A 9,394-nucleotide genomic window follows, 5' to 3' on the forward strand; every position below is an offset into this window, starting at 1 on the left:
TGTTAACACGCGTACGCGTGAGGAATGAGGGACTGCCCCAAGTGGCAAATGAACAGGATGAAAGTGTAAAAATGCTAAGAAGAATCAAATTGGTCACACTGTAAGTGAATGATGGCGTACTTATCCTAAACAGAAATGTCAAGCATATTTTAAGCAACTGTATACTGACAACATACATCAGACAATTACATTACTGGGTAACAGCTACATGCTGGAGAAACCCAACTAAATGTTGTGGGGTAACATATGCTACGATGGATTAATTTACTCCATTTTCACTGCATTACTTTTTTGCAGTGGGGTAGGACTAGAAAGAAACATACGAACCATACGTGCTAGTACACCCTCCCACCCATCCCACCCATCCCACCCCAAGGGAGGACATCCATCACACAGTGATCTCATGTGTGGGAAATTAACGTCTCCTACCCCAACCCTACAGGAGACGGGAACTCCATTTATTCGTCCCTATCAGAGAAGACTACAATATCTAACCATTTCTTGACGTTATAGAAAGGTAGCAAATTCTTCTCGATTATTTTAAGACCCTGAGTGTTGGTCCGGACGGGGCTCGAACCGTCGACCTCTCGCACAACAGTCCAGCGCTCTATCTATTGAGCTAACCGGGAGGCGGTTTGCATAGGATAGCATAGGATCCCATGTGGGGGATGGGGGGTGTAGCATTATCCCTAGTCACTTTATGCTATAGAAACCAGACGAAAAGTTTGTAAGTGCTGGTTCTTAATGGGTCACTTGGCTTAAAGAAGGACTTTGCTTTTTGCTTTGTTGAAAAACTGAGAATAAGTTATTTCACTTCCAGATGTCAAGTGAAGTCCCATGGTGTTTTTTAAGTACAGTGCTCAGTTCAAGTCTAACTATTATTTTTGGGTATATGTTCAGCACCAACAACCTTCCTTGTAGTTAGCTATAGTTACTTATTTAGCGGTTCAATGGTATTTCTTGCAGAAACTAAAGTCTCGTACATCGAATAACCCTCCGACAGTCTTCATACATGGTGTGAGTTTTTTAAACCAATCAGAGTTTACGTAGTGAAGCAAAATCAAAGCATTTCCGGATTTGCTTAATAATCAATTGAAAACTACTTTAAAATTGTTTGTTCTTATCACTGCAAAGTTTTATCGTATGCTGAACTGGGAAGTGGAAATGAGGCTAGATATTGCTCCTAGTGGTTTGTTTAAATCAACTACCAACAAGAGTACAACACCCTTTTGCATGACGTCACAAAAAATGGTTAGGGCAGTACGTGCACAAACTTGATTTATGATGCAAAGAACTCATCCAGTTGGTTTGTTCTCAGTATATTGCCGTATATACTGTAAAAATTTAACTGTGGAGCTTGCTCTATCGTTCTTTCAAATTAGCAAATACTACCCAAAAGTAAAGCCTGAGCTACTAGCCTAAAGTCTATTTGAAGCCCGTGTAAAAAATTCCTGGCAGTTTTCATGTTTTCCTAGTGTGAATTTGGCTCAAGATTGCTGTTTTTCATTTGCTTGGTTCTCTGGATCAGTCAACTTTTTAAGTTATCTTGAAACAGAGATGTCATGACTTGCAAATTACGGTAGAAAAAAGGGTATTTGGCATTAGTGTAAATAAATCAAGGTTTGATGTAACTTTAAATCAATAATTTGTAAATGTCCATAATTTTTTGGAGCCTCTTAATTTTTGGTCAACCTTTTCTTTACTTCATTTAAATTGTTGAGAACCCTTTTTAGTGAGTTTTTTGGAGCTAACGAGTGATACTTTTGTTATTTCAATAGCTTTATAATTGCAAAAAGATGTGCAAGAATTTTAAGTTTAATTGTAAATAAAACAGTTGTCAATCTACTTTCATGTGTTGAATTTCTTTTTGACTACTATATACGTGTATTTGTTCATACATTGTATTTAATTTAGATTAACTGGCATTTCGTGTAAATGTATATCAAAGTTTTACGGGTATAAGCTGAAATTTTAACCATTAGCGTCTTTAACAACATTCTGTTTCGGCAACAAAATCAAAGTGACAATTCAATACATAAGCAGAGGAGAACTAAGCAATATCTCACAAATGTCCAAGCCTTTTGAGTCCCTTCAGAATCGCCTTTAAGTCGCCAAGAGAAAATTGGTTTTCGGACAGGTCACTAAGGAAAGAAGCAAAAATCAAATTGAGAAAACTGAAGAAGTAAAAATAAGAGTCAGCCAACAAGCAAATGACACATCTTAGTAAATAGTTTAATAATCTCCTCGTTCACTCTAGGGTGAACTTAACGGACTAGCAATTTTCTGTTTTGCTAAAATGTAATTTACATTCAAGTTTGTTTTGCCTACAATAATTACTGTAAGCAGCTTTCGTATGTAACTAAACTATGGCTAAGGCAATATGATAGACCATAGTGCCGTCACTTTTTATTTTACTTTCTCTTTTCGAAAGATAGGTTTTTGACCAATCAGGCCGCTCGTTATATCCCTTTCATTTTATTTGGCTTCAGTCGTGCATAATGAAATTCTGCGAACGCTCACATGTAAACAATGCTTTTTGGTAGGTAAAAAGCTCCTCTGAGGTGGTTCTCTGCGAGATTTCTGCAACGAGAATTCAACAGAAAGGAAATTGGAATATATGAATTACAAGTAATCAATGATCATGAGATAAGAAAGAACCAAGAACACCATTAGCGCCTCTGTCGGTTATATGAAATAATTCAATTTATGCGTATTCTTCCAGAGTTCTTACGTACAGTAACTTCAAGGATAACAGATTCCTGAAGGTGTTATTTGGCATGACCTCTAACTGGTTATACGAAAGATTCCTGGAAAATAGAAATAAACTGGAAAATAGGTAAAGCCTTAACGCAAACAAGCTGTTGTAATTAACTTGATCTTAATAGTATGTCGATTTCTAAAAGTATCTATTACATCCTACCCCTATTGTAGGGAAGACAGATTTTCCAAATCTTTAACAGCCTTTTTTGGTTTTGTCTTTGCATTAGCGCCTTTTTACGTCGAAAAATTTGGCACCATCCAAAAACCTTTTTTCCTGATTCTGTCTTATGTCTGGTTTCCCCATGTTATTGTTGATTTTAGAGTTAAATTATATATGAAATTAATAATTTGATAACAAGTGTATCTTGCCAAAACACAAGTTTTACTTACAGGTTCTTTAATAGTATGAGGTCTATGAAAGAGTCTTCTGAAATATTTTCTAGCGGGCAACTGGAAATGTCCCTTAAAAAAGAAGGAAAAAGATTTGGGGTAGTGATCGTAAATGAAACCTCTTGGGAGGATCATATACTCATGATAGTCGCTAAAGCAAATAGTTTACTGGGCTTTATTAGAAGGAGCTGCGCAGGAATTGTTGGTAGTGTTTTGCTGTTGTATCTTTACTGTTCATTACTGCGTTCGTAATTTTGCTATTGCTCTCAGTTATGGGCACCTCAGTCTGTTATCAGCAATTTATTCTTAGTTTAAAATGTGCAAAGAAGAGCTGCACGCTTTATACTAAAAAATAGTAGTAACTTATCTTATGAGGATCGCTTAATCAAACTGAAGTTGTTTCCGCTTAATTACTGGCTCGAATATCTCTACTTAGATTTCTCTTTTAAAAGTCTTTATGGTCATATTGATCTAACTCGTTCATTTGATTACTATTTTTCCCTTGTTATATGTCAGACGCGTCAAGCGTGCTCATGGCTGAACTTAAAGATCAGTACAAATCATAAATCAACATTTCGGGATTTCTATTTTGATAGGATAGCAAATTTGTGAAACAATATACCTGATGATGTGAGGCAGGCTGAGTCTATTGACTCTTTAAAGCGTTAACTTAAGTCGTTTTATTTGGAGAGACTTTTCAACGTTTTTGATGGCGACAACTTTTGTACCTTTAAAATAACTTGTCCTAAATGTCGCCGGGTAAATACCCTTGTTGCGTGGACTTGTTAAGCGGCCTATTACTAAATATTTAGTCTATATTAGTTAATATTTTAGGAGAGGGTTGGGTTGGAGCTTAAACCAAGCAGGGGACTTATGTCCTATTGTCTTTCCTCCGGTACTGCTTGTACAAATCCTTAAGTGAATAAATAAATAAAGGATGGAGGTATACATTTAAGTCTTTCAAATGAGATTCATTCGACGGCAAAACGTGGCAGAATCAAAATCAGCGTCTTACTACTTACAGCTCGACTGTGCTGGTTGGTATCCCACTCGGTACATATTCAATTTCAGAACACTTTACTTTAATCCGAGTATTGCCAAAGGGACTACAACTGCATCTGTCTGGACAAACACCCTGACATGTCATGATCCATTCCATGAGCAAAGTCACCAGTAATACCTGCTTTGAAATATTGTACATCGCCACTATTGCCATCTTTGTCTGATTAAATGAAATAGTCTTCCTGTCTTTCTGTCTACCTTAGTTAACAATAATCGAAACCAGATATAATCAAAGGAAGACAGATGCTATTAACAGCGCGGTACCTTTCCTAGCTGAGAATGGATACTATTTTAACAAAACTTATCTTCCGGACTGAATCTGATATGATATGCGAAATGGTTTGAACCGCATAACTTGAGGAATATTTCGTTCCTTGAAATATCATAGCCATAGTCGCCATAAATAACCTTAATCAAGTTTAATTTGAAAGCTTTATTTCGGAAAAATCTTAAACTGGAAGTATTATTTTTTTGGGTCATGTAATTACACCGTAAGAGCTGAATTCCATTTGATGATTATAAACATACGAAATAGATACTGATTTAATCTGACACTCCAAACCGCTCACTTCCTTCTCGACACAACGCCGTAATTCTCTCCATAATCTAATACTTTAGAAAATCTCGGGAAGGATAGTTTTAAGACCCAAGTTAAAGCTGTTTAGTAGACTTAACGACTTCCTGGGAACAAAAACAGATCAAAGGTTTAAAAGTCATAATCATGTACGTGTGTCGAAGCTGCGAAACACGACTTCATGTTATCAAATTGAGATTGCGTCTTCCCGTATTTTTCTTTAGATTATTGAAATTCCTTCTGTTGAATTAAACCAGTACTGCAAAAATTTTCACATGAACTTCCGAAGAATTTAAGGATTCGAGCGATAACGGAAGAAAACACTTACCACATGTCCCGATGCTTTGACGATTTTCGTCCAAAGAGCCGCTTAACGGCTTGTGGAAAACAAACAAACGTTTTTTACAATGGCGGTAATTGTTCCAAGTAATCCTTAACCTGATGTTTTACCTTATTCGAAGGGGGATGATTATTCATCCAGATATGAATGAACCTTCTTTGTGTTTTTATAGACGTAGCTTTAATACTTGCTCCTCTTCTCCAATTATCAATGTCCTTGTTTTGTTTTTTTTTTATTGCGGTTTAAATCCAATTATGAATAGTAAATTTTGCAAAATGTAGTACATGAACCCTGAGTAAAAATAAATCCTGCCCTTTACTGTTCTCTTTTAACTTATAAAGCAGTTCATAGAGGATGCAATGCAGAGTAACACATTTGTATATTGGCACTCAGGTTATGCCATAACTATGAGAAAAAAGATACTTAGGAAAAATACTGAGAACTCAATTGGATATGAATAGATAAGATTCACTAAATATCTTGTGATCAATTGAAATGAAACTGTGAAAAAAAGATTGCCAAGATAAATTTTCTCAGAATAGTTAATGATTGGTATTTAAGCCGGACGTATTCGGACTCAACTCTTCAGCTCTCAAGTTAGTGGCTTGAGAGAGTTTCGATATTCGATGAAATCTATAGATAAGTAGTAATCTACAGGACGTATGAACTTACCAGCATAATATCTCTAGACCCCTTTAAAGCGAACTTTACGCACTTATATCACTTCCCTAGCGATTATATCTAGGTAGTTGGTGTGGGTTTCGAGTTATTTTCTATGCATAGACATAGACACTTCTTCAACATTTATTGACGCTTTTGTAAGTCAAGGAGTAAGGTTTGACGGGTCAGACATCGATAATAACTCAGTTGTCACTCAGTATCCAAAAAGGTAAGATCCATTCTCAGTCGATCACTGGACAGTAAAAATACCACAGAGGGAAGAATTAATTAAAAAAGAAAGAGGACAAGACAACAGACTGCAAACGAAGACCTTGAAACCGAAAAATCTAGAATGACTTACCTCTTATATGCAAGAAACACTACAAGGGGCAACATCACCGTCTTGTCATTTCCTCACAAATGATGACAAAAATGCTGACAAAAAAAAAAAAAAAATGATGACAAAAAAATGATGACAATGTAAATCTTGCAATCAATAAAAAATGTCTTTGCTTAAGGTTAGGGTCCTGGGCTAACGCTGACTAAAGTCTTTGTATGTATGTATGTATGTATGTATGTATGTATGTATGTATGTATGTATGTATTGTATGTATTTACGATATTTAGACAGGCCAGCCCAGTTCAGCTTGAAGCTGGTTTAAAGGGAGGCTGTACATCCCACCATCCCACCCCAGGGGAGGACATCCACCACACAGTAATCTCGTGTGTGGGAAATTAACGTCTCCTACCCCCAACCCTGCGGGAGACGGAACCTCCATTTATTCGTCCGTATCCGAGAAAACTAGAATATCTAACCATTTCTTGATGTTATAGAAAGGTAGCAAATTCTTCTCAATTACTTTAAGACCTTGATTGTTGGTCCGGCCGGTGCTCGAACCCTCGACCTCCCAATGCACTATCCATTGGGCTAACTGTGCGGCGGTTTATTATTTTATTATTATTATTTTTTTTTTATGATAGGTCCACATGACGATACTACAAGAATCGAACTTTCTCCATGGCCTTTTATACCGTCTGGAAAAACATTAAACTTAACTTTGCAATTTATTCCTGGTAAGGTACCATGATCATTCTCAACTGAAATATAATAACATGTTATTTAGGGTTGGATTAATAATTTTCTCCAGGAGAAACATAAATATTGAGCAAAAAAGTGTAATTTTTGTATTATTACTATGTCATCAATAAGGTACAATCCTTTCAACTTTTCGAGGATTCCAAGCATTCATTAATTCATTCGACATTAACAAACTTCCCTACAGACGATACTGAGCTGACAAAAAAACAAAACAAAACAACACAAAACAAAAAACAAAAAGAAAGATTAACCAGGTTTAACGGTCGCACTCCTTATTTTGTTACGTTCTGAAGATGACATTTAGTGAAATTGTAGGCTGTTATCTTCAATCCCGCTTGTTTCAACGCTTTCATTTAAGGTGATATGAACACGAGGTTTCTGTGGAAATCTTAATCAATATATTCACATCATTATTGTCATTATCATTGTCATTATTAGCATCATCAGCATCATGATCTTTATTTTAAACACGATTATCTTATAGCTATAAGCTTGTAAGGTCGTTTAACTGATCCAGCTTGCGATCAATTACCCAGAATGCAAAAGTTAAAGCTCTTAAATACATCTACTTATTCGTAATAAGTCACTCTCAGCAAAAATTTTTCTTCCAACGACCAAGGTAAAAGAACGAAGCAAGGACCCTTAAACAAGGATCAGCAGTTACTACCGTTTTTCACGAAATGCATTCCTAAGAGTTTTGCCTGAAGTGACTTCATGTTTCTTCCTCTTAACAGTCGACGTTTTTGCTGCGACCGCACACATTACAATCGTAGCGGAGCCGGGTGGACAAAAGTTACCTATTCTGTCAGATGACGTCTGTGGTCATTACCCACAGTTCTGCGGCTTGCCGGCTGGGGGTAAGTATGTCGTAAGGCGTGAATCAATATTAAATTCATAAACTAAGCACACCTTAGCTTGTCGCGTTTAGATCTTACCTTTCTCTATTTCTAGCCACAAAGTGGCGAATAATTTATAACTTTCTCAGTCTTAGGAAGATTGAACCGTGACAGAAATGAGACATCAAGCAAAAGACGTGATGCAAATATATTTAGAGAGAAATCTCGAGATATCAGGTTTCCTCTCAAATGTTTCTAACTAGGTCTTTTCAATTGCCTGTTAGTTTTGTAGGCACTCCAAGACTCTTTCATTAACATGTTGACTCAGAACTTAAAGTGACGATACAAAGATTTTAAAAGAAAACACTACGACTTACTTAATGAGCTAATTGATGTCAGTTCCCAGATTTAAAAAAAAGGTGCCTTTTGGGTTCCTCCTAGCAAAGTTTCTTTGAACTTTTTCTGACAAGATGAGAGCAATTCCACCACAATTTAAGGTAATGTATCCTGATATGCATATTTATTATCCAACTGCAATAAGTAGAGTACAAATATCCTGCGATATTGGCAAGCTGGTTATTTTGTATCACAAACCGGTTTATCCGGTTGGCTGCGCGCCCTACGCTTCTCTACCTGCCTCGCCTTTCCCACTTTTAAGGAGTGCGCATGAAATAAAGCATTTGGATAATAGACAACTTGTTAGACGTTTTAGTGTGTACAGTCGCTGAGTGTTTTCACTCATGATCATTGAATTTTGATTCACCCTGCGGGCTTGTCAAAATACGGCACAATTCGTAAAAATACATCAGCAATGCTACATACCAAAACATCTAATAAGACATATCTGCGTATGTATTCATAAATATACAAACACTATATTACGTCGCTCGCATTGCCCGTGGGGAATGATGAAGCGAATCCTGTGTTCTGATTGGCTATCCGAGTGAGCAAGATGGGCCCATCTTGCACACTCGGGATTGCCCGGATTGATCCCGCGCATGACAAAATAGAATTACAACTACATTTAAAATTATTGGACAGTTTCTGCGAGGAAACGTAAAAAGCGGCAAAAGATAGGCTAAAGAAAGAAAACAGAAACGATTCTCGTGCGTTTGTTGTGCTACAAATACAGCTGGCTTTCTTTCCCGGCTCTCGAAGTAAACAAGTCATTAATCATTCTTAATATGGTTAATAAAGCGAAATAATTTTGCTATACAATAAATCTTTTATTAACCAAGCTTGTTCGGTCAAGATGGCTAGATATTAGCCGCGTTCTTTTTTCGCATTTTTTTTCGCATTTTTATCGACATCATTGCACTAAAAGTTCAAGTAACCTAGATCTTAAAGCATAATTATATATATAATTATACCTCAAGATTTAGGTTACTTGAACTTTTACTGCAACTCTGAGTTTCATGCCTCTTGCGAAGCAATCGTCAGGCAACCACATCGACGATTGCTTCGCAAGAGGTATGAAACTCAGAGTTGCAGTAAAAGTTCAAGTAACTTAAATCTTGAGGTATAATTATCCATAGCTCTAGCCCTGCTATTGAGCACTTTTTAGTAGATGATGATCTCATTCCGCTATTTTGGTTATATATATATATATATATATATATATATATATATATATAACTAACTGCAGACAGTACTGTTTCGGCCTTCTGGGCCTC

Source organism: Stylophora pistillata, chromosome 4 (genome assembly GCF_964205215.1).
Source record: "Stylophora pistillata chromosome 4, jaStyPist1.2, whole genome shotgun sequence".
Taxonomy (NCBI): domain Eukaryota; kingdom Metazoa; phylum Cnidaria; class Anthozoa; order Scleractinia; family Pocilloporidae; genus Stylophora; species Stylophora pistillata.